Source organism: Lissotriton helveticus, chromosome 5_1 (genome assembly GCF_964261635.1).
Source record: "Lissotriton helveticus chromosome 5_1, aLisHel1.1, whole genome shotgun sequence".
Taxonomy (NCBI): Eukaryota; Metazoa; Chordata; class Amphibia; order Caudata; family Salamandridae; genus Lissotriton; species Lissotriton helveticus.
The window spans coordinates 613,010,010-613,024,846 of record NC_136065.1 but is presented as its reverse complement, the minus strand read 5'-3'; the positions used below and the strand labels follow the sequence as shown (position 1 = coordinate 613,024,846).

At 39.0% G+C, this 14,837-nt stretch overlaps 1 protein-coding gene across 1 annotated transcript in view; it reads left to right on the top strand.

Moving 5' to 3' along the window:
• Positions 1 to 14,837, top strand: part of CAMTA1 (calmodulin binding transcription activator 1) — a 3,172,802-nt gene that overhangs the window by 1,661,603 nt on the left and 1,496,362 nt on the right. The window lies entirely within an intron of this gene.

Below are 14,837 nucleotides of genomic sequence, written 5' to 3'. Positions count from 1 at the left end.
GGTTGGAAAAAGGACTGTCCTGATGTATGCTTTAATCACACTGTGCAGAGGAGTATGCTTCTTATGATCAGCAAACAACCTGGGGCGCCAGAATATGAGGAGTTCAAGGACTGATGGGAAAGCCTGTGCTAGCTCACATTCCATGGCGTGTGGTATCCGAGGAGTGTTGAGGGACATTTGCCGAGTATGTGGGACCCGAGCTGGAAGCCTCAACTGTCTCTGACCTCGAGATCAGGAGGACAACAGGGAATGACATCATGGCCTCTAATGAAGTCGCTGTCTCTCTCTATTTTCCTGGACCCATGCCACAAGGTACCACGTTGTATTATCAATACATCCATGTGTAGTCACAACACAAGAAAAGAAAATAGTTGTGTCTGTTGTGACTATACAGTTTTTAAAAATGGATTGATGAGAATTTTTGTTTTTTGTATGTCAATGTGTCATCCCCACATTATTTTGTATGGCACTATCATCACTTGTCACTACCAATCACCAAAAAGCATTTCACTCTGTATGTTATTTCATGTCATTCCTGTCTCGGACAGCCGTTTTTTCAATTGATTAATACATGCAAGATATTTATAATAAGAAAAATCTTGTAAATTACGAGTTGCTTTGTGTGTTCTTACATACTGTACTTTCATTGTTGAGGATGTGAAAAGCGTAAACAGGATTTAGACTCACAGCGTAACAAAGAAATTGTTCAATACCCGACAGACCCATTGTTTTTTGTCTAACATTAGAACCCAGGTTCTGAGGGTCACTGGGATACGCAATAATCAAAAATAGAATGGACACTAGTATCTACAGAACCATTGGTTTGTACTCGAAAACCCTCATAGACATCCTGATTTTATTGTTGCGGTGTATCTTTTTCCGCCCCACCAGGAGTCGTGGCGTATTCATAGGGTAGTCGATTAACGTGCTGGGTGCCAGCCTCACCCTTGGCTACCTCCGGTACAAGTAGAAGTGTCCAGGAATAGTAAGAAAGGAGGTAAAAAATAGTGACTAGCCCAAAAAGTTATTTATTGAAAAAGAAGAGGGATCTAGGCACTATCAGTAAAAAAATTACGATATGAAGGTAATCATGCTACTGGATTACCACATGTCTATAGAGAATATGTCAATTATTATAACTTATATTAACTATAAGTATGTCACTGGGATACCCCATTATACTTAGTGGAGAATATCGTGACTGGACCCGAGGGTCTTCTTGTGCCTTGTGTGTGCCCATGGCTGGCTGCCTAGAGCAACTGCAGCTTTCACCTTTGCATGAGGGGAAACCTTTCTCCACTTTAAATGCATGCCAGTGTATGGTGTCAGTCTTTTTGCCTATGGGGGGTGGTGATCCCGCACTCATGAAGTCCTAATCTGGAGGGACGGACCCAAGTAACTGCCTCCTTCCACTTTAGGAGGTCCTGACAATCTAATCAACGCGTATTGTTTGAGTGGCAGGGAGAGCTGGGTCATGAGGCATCGTCAAAAACTGTTGTTTCTTGACCATTACCACTGTATGTGGTATGCTATAGTGGGAATGTCATGTTTTATGCTAATGTGATAGTGGGAAATAGTGGGAAAGTTGAATAGCGCTGAACAGCCTCCATATATGTGTCTGTCGCTTTGGAAGGGATCGCTTGGATCGAGAACACCTCGGGGAAGGATAGACATGTGCTTATGTTGCATACAAGGCTGAGGGGATAGCTGGCAAATGATTACCTATGACTAGTACATATATGTTCATGTCGTTCTGCTGCTAAGGGTAGAGTTTGACAATTGCATATGACTGTAAAGTGTAAATCCAATGTGTTTGTCATTTTGATTTCAATGTGTGTGTAATACAAAGACCAGTTTTTTATACATATGGTGCAGAGTCTTTTTAAAGTGTACTCATTGTGTTACGAGGATGGTGTTGTGCCAATACTTTACACTTTGACCCTGAGGATAAGCCTGACTGCTCTGTGCCAAGCTGCCCAAGGGTGAGCACAGCTTATCAGACAAGTATATCATACTCATCCTATCTAGGACGGTGTGTTCTCTCAGGCTTCAATGCATCCCAGACTTCCAGAAACTGCTGGGTCTAACTGTTGGTTGTTACCAAGTAGTTAGATGGTTGTCACAAGCCGTTCAACCTAGTCTGCCCAGTTCTGTGCATGTGGTTTCTGCATTCCACGTGACTTCAACTAAACATACGCATGGTTCTACATGTTAAGGGTATTGTCGCCTACTTATTGGGGCAAGATTTTACCTGAAGAACAACAAACTCACCACTGAACAGTACATTACGGTATACACCCGTTACAACGGATCTTTTACTCCGCAGACCCATTACAACGCGACCATTACTCCGCATACCATTACAACGCATTGCGCTGGGGGGCGCTCTAGGATAGGGAATAAGTATAATTTACTATCCAACACCTTCCCTAGGGTCCACGGGGACTGGAGTTAGAATAGTAAATTATACTTACCACTATCCAGCGCCCCAAGGCGCTATGCGTTGTAACGGTATGCGGAGTAAAAGTCGCGTTGTAATGGTCTGCGGAGTAAAAGTATGCGTTATAACGTCATACATCCGTACATTACATCTCCACATCTTGATAACCCTTAGTTATTTAATGACTACGGGCTTCCCAGTCTCCTTGATTCTCTACTTGCTCTTAGATGAAATTCTTGCCCACTGGCCTTTTACACTGATCCATTGTCTCTGCGAGACACTCTTTATATAAATAACCTAGTGTATAAATACATCTTTACCTTTTCCACATATTGTCATTGCTAGTACTACTGACCAAAACTCTTCAGTAGTATAAGGAATGTTGTATTTTTTTTCTTAAGCTGTAATGGCTGTTTTGCCAATGAGCAGGCTTACATTTGTATTTATTTTTTTATTTCAATTTCTTTATTAGTTTTATAACAAAAAAAAGGAAACGCACACAGTACAGAGCGCATGTTGGTTCAGCAGGTACATTTGTCTTTGTTTTTATCGAATATTGGTTTGCAAGAACTTTGACCAGAGGTACTGCTCATGGATGCACTTGTGATGAGTTGTGTATTGCACATTTTTGTCCAGTCCGTATATTGATTGGTACAGAGCAATCAGGACAATGCCAGTGTAGGTGATTTTTTTGGTGGTGGTGTGCTGCTATATGATATTGTCAGGTAGAAGGGCTGATCCTTCAGAGGTGCTGTGAAACTGTGTAGAGAAGTAGTCCGCTTAAGATAGAGTGTATCAGTCAGAGGGGTACTAGGAAGGAAAAGGATCTGAACTGGAGGTTTCACAGGGTGCCAGTGAGAGTTGGGTAGGGCTGTATATTTGATCACCCGTGTCTACAGTGAGAACGTTGTAATGCAACATCAGTGTACATATCATGGGCGGAGGTTGTCGGCAACCAAATAAACACCACGCAGGGCACCCCGTGCAGGGTGTCTTGCTAATTCGGTTCCTTTTATTTGACGTCTTGTCCTGACAATAGCCTTCTCAAGCTGAATAGTGATCCATTCATTGAGTTCTTTAAAGTCTGGTAAATAATCCCACTGTGGGTTGCTTTGGGACAGTATCCAGTAGAGCTGAATGTTTTGAAAGACCTTTCTCCTTTCCAGTATGTTCCCCTGACAGAAAAGCCACGGGGAATGCTCGCTATACACTAATAAAGAAAAATTGATTGTGCGTTTCATCAGAGCAATTTCAGCAGAGAAGGACAAATGAGCATTATACAGCCATTCAAAGGGTAGTTAGAGCTAAAAATGGAAATGGCGGGGCCATCCGTATGCAAAATAATGGAGGCAATTCTGAAAGAACAGTACAAAGCTGGCCTATATTATAGTAATCTAATAAAGGAAATCAGATTGGATTAGACTGAAAAGACACTGCTCGGTCTCCTCGTGCGCTGGATAAAGCAAAAGACAGAGCTGAGAATGACAATCCATAAAACACTATTAATTTAGTTCCCTGATTACATTTAATATGGTACTATATAGCAGGCTTTTGTTTAATGTGTAGAAGGTGGATGAATGCATTCTCTTTGGGCTGGGAATTTTAGAAAGGCCTAATTTAAAGAAAGAAGGAGGTTCCAGTGATGCATTTTTTGTGTCCGTCTTGTCCATCCTCAGCTACCGTTGGCCATTAGAGCAGAGAACAGCTCATGATTAACAGTAGAGCTGAAAGGCTGGAATGGCAGTGTTGGCATAAAGAGTGTCCCGCTCTGCGAGCGCAGTTTTATAAGTTTTTGTTTTCTCTGCATTATTTAAAAGGCAAAGTTGCTTTTTTTCCATTTATGAAGGAAAAAAGCAGAAGTGAAGCACTATCTTTCGGTCATTCCTCACTTCAAACAAAAATGCAGGATCTGTTTTCCCAGTCTGTCTCAGACAACTGCTCTTCAGACAAACCTAATTGTGGCAGCCAAAGATTGGCCAAACGCTAGACCAATCCCAGGGCCGGACTGGCCATAGCAGGCATTGGGCATGTGCCCGGCAGGCTTGAAGGGTAGAGGCCAGTTTGAAGAGATGGGGCCAGTTTTGGAGAGGTGGAGGATGGTTTTGGAGAGGTGGGGGCTGATTTTGGAGAAGTGGAGGCCAGTTTTGGAGTGGTGGGGGCTGGTTTTGCAGAGATGCTGCAGTATCGGCCCCCTGTAGCAAAAGCAGCAGTGCTGGTGACCGGTTTTGTTTCCCAGCAGTGTTTCATGCTTGCCCCCTCCCCCTCCCAGAAGGTGGGGGCCAGTCTGACAAAATTGACAGAGCTGCTTTGGGTTCCCAGTCCGGCCTTGACCAATCCCACCATTGTTTGCCAAGCCAGCATAGTATATTTCGCATAGGGAAAAAGTAAGATGACATTGGATTGGGCCGACCGCACAGACCAGTGCACGGGTAGATTTTTATTTCTATAATCGTAAAAATGATTTCCCGTCATAACTCGAGAAAACAAGGTTTTCTTTTTAAAGCAGTGTTTTTTTAATTTACAAGTGAAATTCCACCACCTAAGCAAGTGCTTAGTTAACTTCTATTTTGAAAGATTATACATCTAAAAGTAATTAAAAGTGCCCATGGGAGGTATTGTAGAGTCAAAAAGAGAAGCCAATTAATTTGGTTGATCAGAAACATGACCTTTGTTCTTCCAGATTTGGTGTCACCCTGGAATCGGGGTTTTCACCTGTATATGTTGATCTCTCACAATCTCAATTCCCGTTTTTCTTGGACTGACTTTCCAAAGCAAAGTTTATGCTCCAACCTTTAATCATAGTTGGGTCTTCCCTTACAAAGATGTATTAGCATCCACATGTAATGTTATCACTTCCTCCCACAAAGGACTGATTAAAACAATGAATGTATAGTAGTTTGACACAGTAGAAAAGACGGTCTATAAAAACACCTGCCCCACACTATAAACATTATTAACTTAAGAAGGATGGGACACGGGGTTGATGAGTGTGAGAATCAAACCTGTGACTTTCAGGTTACAAATACACAGCATCTTTTTGCTATATGTATATATGGGTTTTCAAGCTACCATTGTGGTGAGCAAATTTTAGAGACACTTTGGTCTGAAAAGCTATGATTGATTTAAAAGCCTCTCGATCTCTGTCAAACAACCTTTTCAACAACAGAATAATAGTATCACCTTCTGACCTACCTTACCACAAATTGCATTTTATATCAAATGTATTTGATTATGTGACTGTTCGAAGTACCGTATACAGAAGAGAACTGCTTCAAAGCGCTTATCAAAGAAGCAGAGGAGGAGACGGGGGAGCATATAATGGGGAGAGACAAAGCAGCTGCTGTGAGTAAGCGGTTGTAGATCTACTAACAACCACAGAAGATTTGATGAACAAGCTGTAGTTGGTCCAAAGGTGCTCAAGCAACAGCAAGAGGGTGGCCATAACTATGCAAAGAATCATGGAAAATGAGAAGTCATGGGCTAAGGGATACTAACAGGTTGTCTGCTGATCTGAAGGGGTGGATTTTCACAGATAAATGGAATTTCAATAAGTTATTCTCTTTTCGTAAATATGCATAGAGCAGATCCCTTCGCTTGGGGCGATATTCCTCCATATCACTTGGATTTAAGGTATGTTTACAGATATTTGCTACATATATGATTATTTTTTATACCTTACTATAGCTTTTTTAGTAAACCTTGTTTCCATCTGAAACAGCATTCAATTTGTTATGCCACAGAAGACTATCTGACTATAAACATGTGTGTCTCAGAATTACGTGTCTGCTTGCTCCATTTTGGGAGTCGACTGGCCATTAACATTTGGAGGTTTTATGTGGACAGTTGCCTTCTTTTCATTGCTTGATTAATTAACTCATTTATTTGCTGTCTCCCTGTCTTTCCTTCTAACTCTCTTTACATCATCATTTTTCTTTCCCTCTCTGCCTCCCATCCCTTGCTGCTCTCCAATCTCAATTTCAGAAACTCTGCATCTTTGTTTCGCTCTTCATTGCTCTTTTCCTCTGACCCCAACATATATTTGTTGATACATAGACAGACAAGGGTATTGGTAATCACTTACATCAAATAGAACTATGAGTTATAGGTTATTTCTAAAGTGCTAATATCTGCTATTTCTTTAAGGTTCATTTCTCTGGTACTTGGTCCTCTTTGGTACCTTTTAGAATGTGTCTCCAATCAAGAACATCCAATCAGAAGGTCCCAGCTGCATTTGATGCTCTTTCCAGTTTTGCTGCCTAGTACATGTAAGAGCAGGGAGCGCCATCTTGGGAAGCTGGCTGTCTGTTCTACTTGATATTACAAAAAGGGCCTGTTGAAGCAATAAATCCCAGCCAGGTTATGATCTGCACTGGGAGTGCTGCTCTGGGCTGGATACGAATCTGATGATGTTTTCACATCTTCGGGAAGTTGGTAGAGGCTGTTTGTTTACAGAGCCAGCCTTCATGTGTGCCTCCGGGGCTGAGTGACAGGCAGCTTGGCACAGCGGGCTGAGTGATGTTTAACAAAACACAATCTGCAGCATACAGCTCTGTTTCATCTCTTGCAGCACCCCCTTGCTCAGCTAGCCCAGAAGGTTCATAATTAAAAAAAGAGAGACTACTAACAAATGTTGTGATGCCTGTTATAGGCCCAGGAGATCTAGTAACTTATTCATTTCCTGCAAAATCCTCATGGGTATCACAGCACAGTATGGATTCAGAAGCCAGGATATTATAGCCAGAGCCACCGATTTCTAATATTAAAATCATATATATTGTATTTGTTTAGAATCATATACAGGGGTTCTTGAGAGCTTATTCGAGAGAATGTACACATTATTCTATAAAGATATCTCGTCACCGAGAAAAGGTGTCTTTCCTACTACTGATGGGGACAGAACACCTCTGGTTTACACATATATTGCATTTTGACACCTCAGCCATCACAAGGCAATCTTCAGATAATCCTCAGTTCAGATTCCTGATTATCAATATTGCATTTGGTGTCTGCAGCGATAGCGCCATGTTTTATTAAACAATATTGATGTTATTCCCCTATCCCATAAGGGCCTTGTGGTGGAGCCTTGGTGAAAATCTTCATCCCACTTTCATCAATCATAGCCATCTTGAAATGTTTAGAAAATCATAATAACATTTTACTGATAGTAATAACAAACAGTGATGTATTTTTGTACAGTAGTCGTCGGATCCCAAGGTAAGAGCAAGTGTTATGAGTTGAGTGTTATATTGCATAGAAAAACATAGTGTTTCTTCACAAAATAGAATTGCAATAATTACATAAACTCAGTGCTAAGACAGGCAGCAGGTCGTGTATTACATAAAATAATTACATTTTAAAATTATACGGAGATGATAGACTAATTTAAAATGTAGTGCAGTGTTTTTCCAAACATAATGATAACGATGGTTAAGTTAATGTAAAAAAAAAAACTAAAAAAACGATGAATTTATGAATTTTGTGGGACGGGGAGTACATGTAATTTTCAGCTAATTATGTATTTTAAGTGAAATGTATTTGTCAGTATCTGAAAGACATTTTCTCTGCAAGTGTATACTTTGAACACAAAAATTAAAGGCAGGACAAAGATAAACACAAACCATTTTGTGGTGTGCTTGTTTAGTCACGGTGTATTTTAATGCAATCATGTACTTGTGATCTCGTGATAGCTAGGCGGTGCAGGATCAGTGTGAAACTGACGAAAGAGAAGAGTGCTGTAGTGAAGTAATGTAACTTGCTTGTCTAAGCTGAGGTGAACATACGGGAAACATCCTTTACCACGCAGATTTTACTCCGCGTGGCCTTTACAACGCGTCCCTTACAACGCAAGTCGTTACCACGACTTGCGCTGGAGGGCGCTAAAGGATTAAAAATAGTAAATTTACTATCCCAACACCTTCCCTAGTGTCCACGGGGACTGGTGTTAGAATAGTAAATTATACTATTCGAAATCCGCGCCCCCAACGCAAGTCGTGGTAACGACTTGCGTTGTAAGGGACGCGGTGTAACGGGATGCGTTGTGACGGTACGCGTCATACCGTCATACATCCGAACATACAGCAATGCAAATTGAAGGTTGCTTCCAGTGGAAAAGGAATAGTAGTTACATTGCTCCAGTTATATTTGTTTGCAAAAGAGTCAAAAGCATTAAAAGGAGCAAAAAAATCAAACCTCAAAGAATTTTAAGAAGGGGAAAAACGATTTTTATAGCATATTCTGTAAGGAAAAAAGCGCTATCGCCAGACTATAAAAGAAAAAGAACCAGGTTGGATTAATAAAATTGAATTCCTCCTATCTGATTATTGGCCCTTAGGCTCATTCATGAGCTCTCTGAGTTGCTAGCAGTGGATGTGGTGATAAAACAGTTGAATAAATTAACCTTTCCAGAGCAGCTAATTCTGACTGTATTTCTGCTTATTTGTATGGAAAAAGTCCTTTCTGATTGGCACAACACTTGTATCTGCTCTATATAGGTATCATATGTGGAACAAACCCCCATTCCTGTGAAGGTGCTATAATTAAACACTTTGTTAAAAAACATTTTTTTTTAAAAAGGTAATTTAAAAGATGCTGTGTATTACTGCTTCATCACACTAATAGATATGCTCCAAAAGTGTTTTCTAAATTTATCTTGAGGGGCGTTAAATGGCTGGTGTTCTGAGAAATGTTCTCTCTTTGGCACAGCAGGGTTTCAACGTGGCCAATCCACAATGGACCAATGTATTGGACTCTGGAATGCGGTCAGAGATTTATTGTGAGCAAAATTTCTATTCACTTGTTTAGTAGACCTTGAGGATGCTCCTGATTCAATGACTGCACCAAATGATGGTTCAAACTTGAAAGACGGTTAATAGTACCACAACTTTGTTGATTATCCGGCCATTATCTTCAGTGAAGTTTCCTAGACTGGATGGCCGATTAAAGGGAGATTAAAGGATGTAGTGCCCCGAAACAAGGCTGTTTTTGGCCCAACTATTATTTTGCATATTTCTGTATGACCTTGTTCTCACCTAACGTTTTGACTTCTCATATTGGATACACTCACTTTGCTGATAATCTACTCCTATTGGACGAAATCCCAAACGTGATTTCAGAGGAAAATATATGCTTTGCAAGTTTATTAGCTTCCCCACCACCTCTGCTGTCTGCTTGTAGGCTCAGCACCAATGTATCCAGGGTGATCACCCTCCCTTCCTGGGGTGCTATTTTATTTTACTGAGCCCCAAGCTGTTTGCACCTACCTCTTGCCCACAACCTCTCCTTGTTAGCCAGTGGGTACAGTGCAGTACATTTCCATGCACCTCTAACAGCACACAGCATAGCGGGTTTCTCACACTGCCAAGCAGTTTAGATGAATCTACCAACAACAGAGACTAAAGTACTTTCAAAGAGCTTACACACCAGTTGTGGACTAGTATAAACCTCACCCTGTCTCGTACTCAAATATTGTTTTATATGCAGACAGTTTTCTAATTGTCTATGGGTATTAATTTATGTGAGTAACAAAACTATTATCCTGAGTTGTTTAGAGAATGTACATAATTCCATTATGAAAGCAAAATCTGTTACTTATATTGACCTTTATCATGGGAGAAACACAGTGAAAACCATTAGAAGTGTTTTACTATTGCAAAAGATGTTTTTCTCACAGGTAATTTTAGCAGACTTGTAATTAATTCTACAAACTTAGACTGAAACGTGTTTTCTGCACTTTCTCCGTTGACCCTGCACCTTTAACAGGCCCAAATGATTAATGCTTTGTTAAAAAATATCAACCGATTATTTATTTAATATTTACATCAAATACACCATTGTATACATGTACACATTGAGGAACATATGAGTAAAGTAGGTTTATATTAAAACAAAAATAACAGTAAATGTTTTTACTTTCAAACATTCACAAATGATTGTAATATAATTTGCAAAGTGAAGTATTCCATTAAACATGAATTGTTTTTCAATGCTCTGTTAATATCAGTGCACGTTTCACAATTTTCACTATGTTAAATATGTAATAAATCATCATTCAATTAAAATATTGTGCCCTTATTAAGGTTGCTAAGCATCTATTAATTGGGTTTAATAACATTCTTAATGAAAATGCAATCTTCCTCAACATTTTAGCTTAATAAGCCCCATAAAAAATGCAGTTCTACATAACTCTTCCTGGTGCAGCTCTTTTGGTGTTGAACTAAAATCTTAAAACCATCTGAACTCTCTTTCCAGCAGTGAAAAAATAACAATCACAGATTCATGACATTTTTATCAGTGGCTATTTTCCTCCGATTCTCTATCTAGATGTTATGGCTCAAATATAATTTGGGGAAACAGAAATATACATCTTCCCATATTGGATAAATTGGGCAAAAGTCTTAGGAGACACTAATCTCGAAAAATGTAGACACTTACATGTGTTCTCTGAAATTGTAGCCACATACATGTCTGAATGGCCAACAGGATGGATTACACCCCAACCCTCCATAAAAGCTGTAAAAACTCATTAAAACCTTGTAATCATGTTTGACACTGAACTTTAATTTGCTCTGCAATACCACACAACAACAAAAGGGGACACCCATGAAATGACATGATCCAAACTGTCATGTATTCCACGTTTACTGTGACTCAACTTTGTTTTTAAATATGTCAAGTGCAAAATAAAATGCAAAATATATTGGTTGTAATAATATTTGGCTTGAGAAAAGACAGTCATGTTTCCAATACATGCATAGTTTTCGGCTACATCACAGTGCAAGGCCAGATTAAAATACATGTACTTTGCGTTAGCTTGACAACCATCAAAGGTTGGGCACCAAAAAAAGGCCTTAGAAACTGCTTTCAGTTTCTTTTTTAAAAAAGCCTCCTCACTTGCCAAACTGCCCATTGCACCCTGGGAATGAAATAGACATCAAAGGCAAGAAGAGCTTTTCAATCAGGTACCCAACACCATATGTCACGTCATGGTGCAGAGCAGTTTTAAGAGTCAGCTAAGAAACCAATACTCCAATGCACCCAACATGTTGTTGTTTTGATTTATCTATGATTTTTCCAACTATGTGCACTAGCTCTGCTGTAAGATATGCTTTGAACAGTGTACAATGCAATATCTCACTTAAATGTTTTACTTTTAGGCAATTAGAAACTAGATTTGTTTCTGACATTTAGTCTGCTATATAAATGAAACTGATAAATGCATATCCATTTCTTGTGATAAACAACAATGCTTCTGTGGTAGCATTGCAGCTGGACCTCGACATTTAATTAGTGCATTTAATCATTTTCTAATTATTGTTTAAAAAACAAAAACTGTTTTTTGGCTACTACAATTTGGCTAGAATCTGAAATAATCCATCACATTATCTTTCCTCAAATGCTTTTTATAAATATTATTATCCAATGTTGATGTGTAAGCGTTTTGGGTTGTGTATCACTTTTTGGATGCAAACAGGACCCAAGTGAAAGTCAGTTACCTCTGCCTTTCTAAGTGCCCGATTGTTCTGAAAAAAAATATTCTTAAAGTCTACTTTTTCTAAAATAATGGAGAATTTTTATAGTTTAGCTGAGTCACATAAAGTTGGCTACTCTAGAGAACAATACAAACGAAATCCTCTTTTTGAAACATAAATGCACATGTGCCCATATAAAAATCTCTGATCCCTCACAAAATCAGTGAAAGCCTTGACTTCTTAAAGGTGAAAAGGTTTAAATATATATTAATGCCAATCCTGACCCCAACTAGACACTATAATGTACCTCAAAGAAGTGTCTACCAAACAACGTAGAGTACCTGTGACAACATCCGCCCCAAACGCACACTTTGTTGAATGATTTCACAGCCAAATCAAAGCAAAAGTAGAATCTGTGGAGTTGTACTTTTTGCTGGGACAAAAATGAAATGACGTTTTCATTTGATGCTTAATTAATTAGTGTTCTAGGAGGGTGGGGAGACACTGCCAGTGTGGGGCTATGCATTCTCGTTGTTTGATTGCTCTATGTGATATTATTTTGAAATTGATTTTTAGGGATTACAATCTAATTTATAGTGAACAATTAAATACAGCACACTTTGAATGTAATACATAGAAAGTGTCAGCAAGAAAAGTTCAACAGGGAGGAATAAAGTTCCTGTCCATTTGTAAACCTTGAGTTAACCTCTTACCTATGCTTTTCCATCACACTAACCTACCTGTGCCTATTTCAAATCTTTTTCATTCTCTTACCTTGTTGCCCCTTTTTCAAAGATGACTAAAACATCCATCACATATTCTGTACATACTGCAAGTACAATTCCAGCTGCTTCCTTGTATGAACCTCTAGATTGTTCATGAAAGTATAATAGCCCATGATGAAAGAGAATGATGTCTAAAACGGATGGCTTGCTGCTGCAGATCTAAATCTTGAGATGCTGATCTCTTTCATATAATTTAGGATATAGTAGAGCTGGCTTACTTGTGAATTCCACCTCTGTATTGTGCAAACAGTCATTGAAGTCCACGTTTTCAGGTGTCAGAAATACATCTTTACCTGTCAATGGTTCAATGTCACCTAAAAGATTGTAGAGAGAGGAGTAGGTGAATGGATCCCATGAAATTACATTTTTAAAATATCCATAACCCTGGTTGAACAAAGAGAATTAATTAAATAAACAGCCTGAAATACGGTAGCAGCAAAGGGCAAGTGAGAGAAAAGCAGCTTCTGGTTAGTGAACAGCAGCTGTGGATGACCAAAACATACATCAGTACTATTTAAATCAGAGAAAGAGATTGATATAACAGCATGGCACGATAAAATATGACTGCATGGGCAACCAAGGAGATGAAGGTCAATGGCACAGTCGTTTTGGAAACTCTACAAAAGTGTGTTCACATGAATTACAGGAAAGTAGAAGTTAGATGGCACTACTTCCATCTCTTCCAGAAACAATTCAGCTACCCTTGATGATAAATTATTCACACCAGCTTTTATTATATTTCATTCTATCATATGTTAACTAATTCCAAACTGTAATGGTGCTTCGAGAGCAAGTGTGTGCAGCTCGTCAGCATTTCTCCACATTGCACCATATCATCCTTATTTTGCATCACACTGAATGTCTTTTCCCAGGGAAACATTACTTACAACGCAACTTTTACCACGCAATGCTTTTACATCGCAGCTTTTACAACGCAAACCATTACAACGCATTGCTCTGGGGGGCGCTCTAGGATAGGGAATATATTTAATTTACTATCCAACACCTTCCCTTCTATCCACGGGGACTGGAGTTGGAATAGTAAATTAAATAACTCACTATCCAGCGCCCCAAAGCACTATGCGTTGTAATGGTATGCGTTGTAAAACTCATGTTGTAAAAGCATGCGATGTAAAAGCATGCGTTGTAATGTCGTACATCCCTTTTCCCAGTATTTAGAATGCATACTCTTTTAAGACACATATTCACTGGACACCAAGGTGGTTTTACTTTATGCCACCAGCCCTAATATTTGGCATTCACCATTAAAGAGCTATATATGAACCCACAAATAAATGTCAGGTCTGTGCCACTCTTCACTTCTCACGGAACAAATTCCACTCAAAGACACATTGTTTTATTGACTGTTCTGCTTCCTAGTTTGATAGTGTGTTCATACTTAATGTAGGATCAAAGAAAATTACTTTGAGAACAATAAACTGATGCATTCTGTTTTGGGGGCACGAAATAAAATAGCAAGCTACAGATTCAACCTAACAAGAACAATTAAATCACAGGTCTTTGAAACTGTCGTGATTACACTAAGCGCCCAGATATTTTCAAATACTCTAATTTGTAAATGATTATCATAGATATTTCCTTTTTATTAAACAAAATTCTCACACCAACCCAGTTTTGTAATATTTTTCATCTTAAAAGAGGTATGATAGCTCAGACAACAAAACGCATCGGATGGATAAATCTGTAAACAACTTGAATGTCACAGACTGAAAATCCGATTTTGTCAATTTAGCCTCCTCATCAGACCATGGTTATAAAATAAATCTGGTTGAGATGATTATGAACACCGAGACACATTTTACTTTGCTAAGTCAGCCGATTTTTAGTTTGTTCGCCTCTTTTAAGGATGGATGACCTTTATTGATTATTTTTTTTTATATTTGTAATCCCAATCAATCACATGAGTAGATGGAATCGGTTGTTCTCCTGCATATAATGCATTACATGTGGAAAACGACCCTCTTCTATCCTTGCTGTTAGAAGATGATTTGAATACAGTTAGACCACCATACACGCCGTGGAAAGCAATATCTAAATTCATCATTAAATCAAATATTTTGATATGTAATGCTATGATCTGATTTTATAAATTTCAATGTAATGTCAAAGGGCATTTGCCCAAAG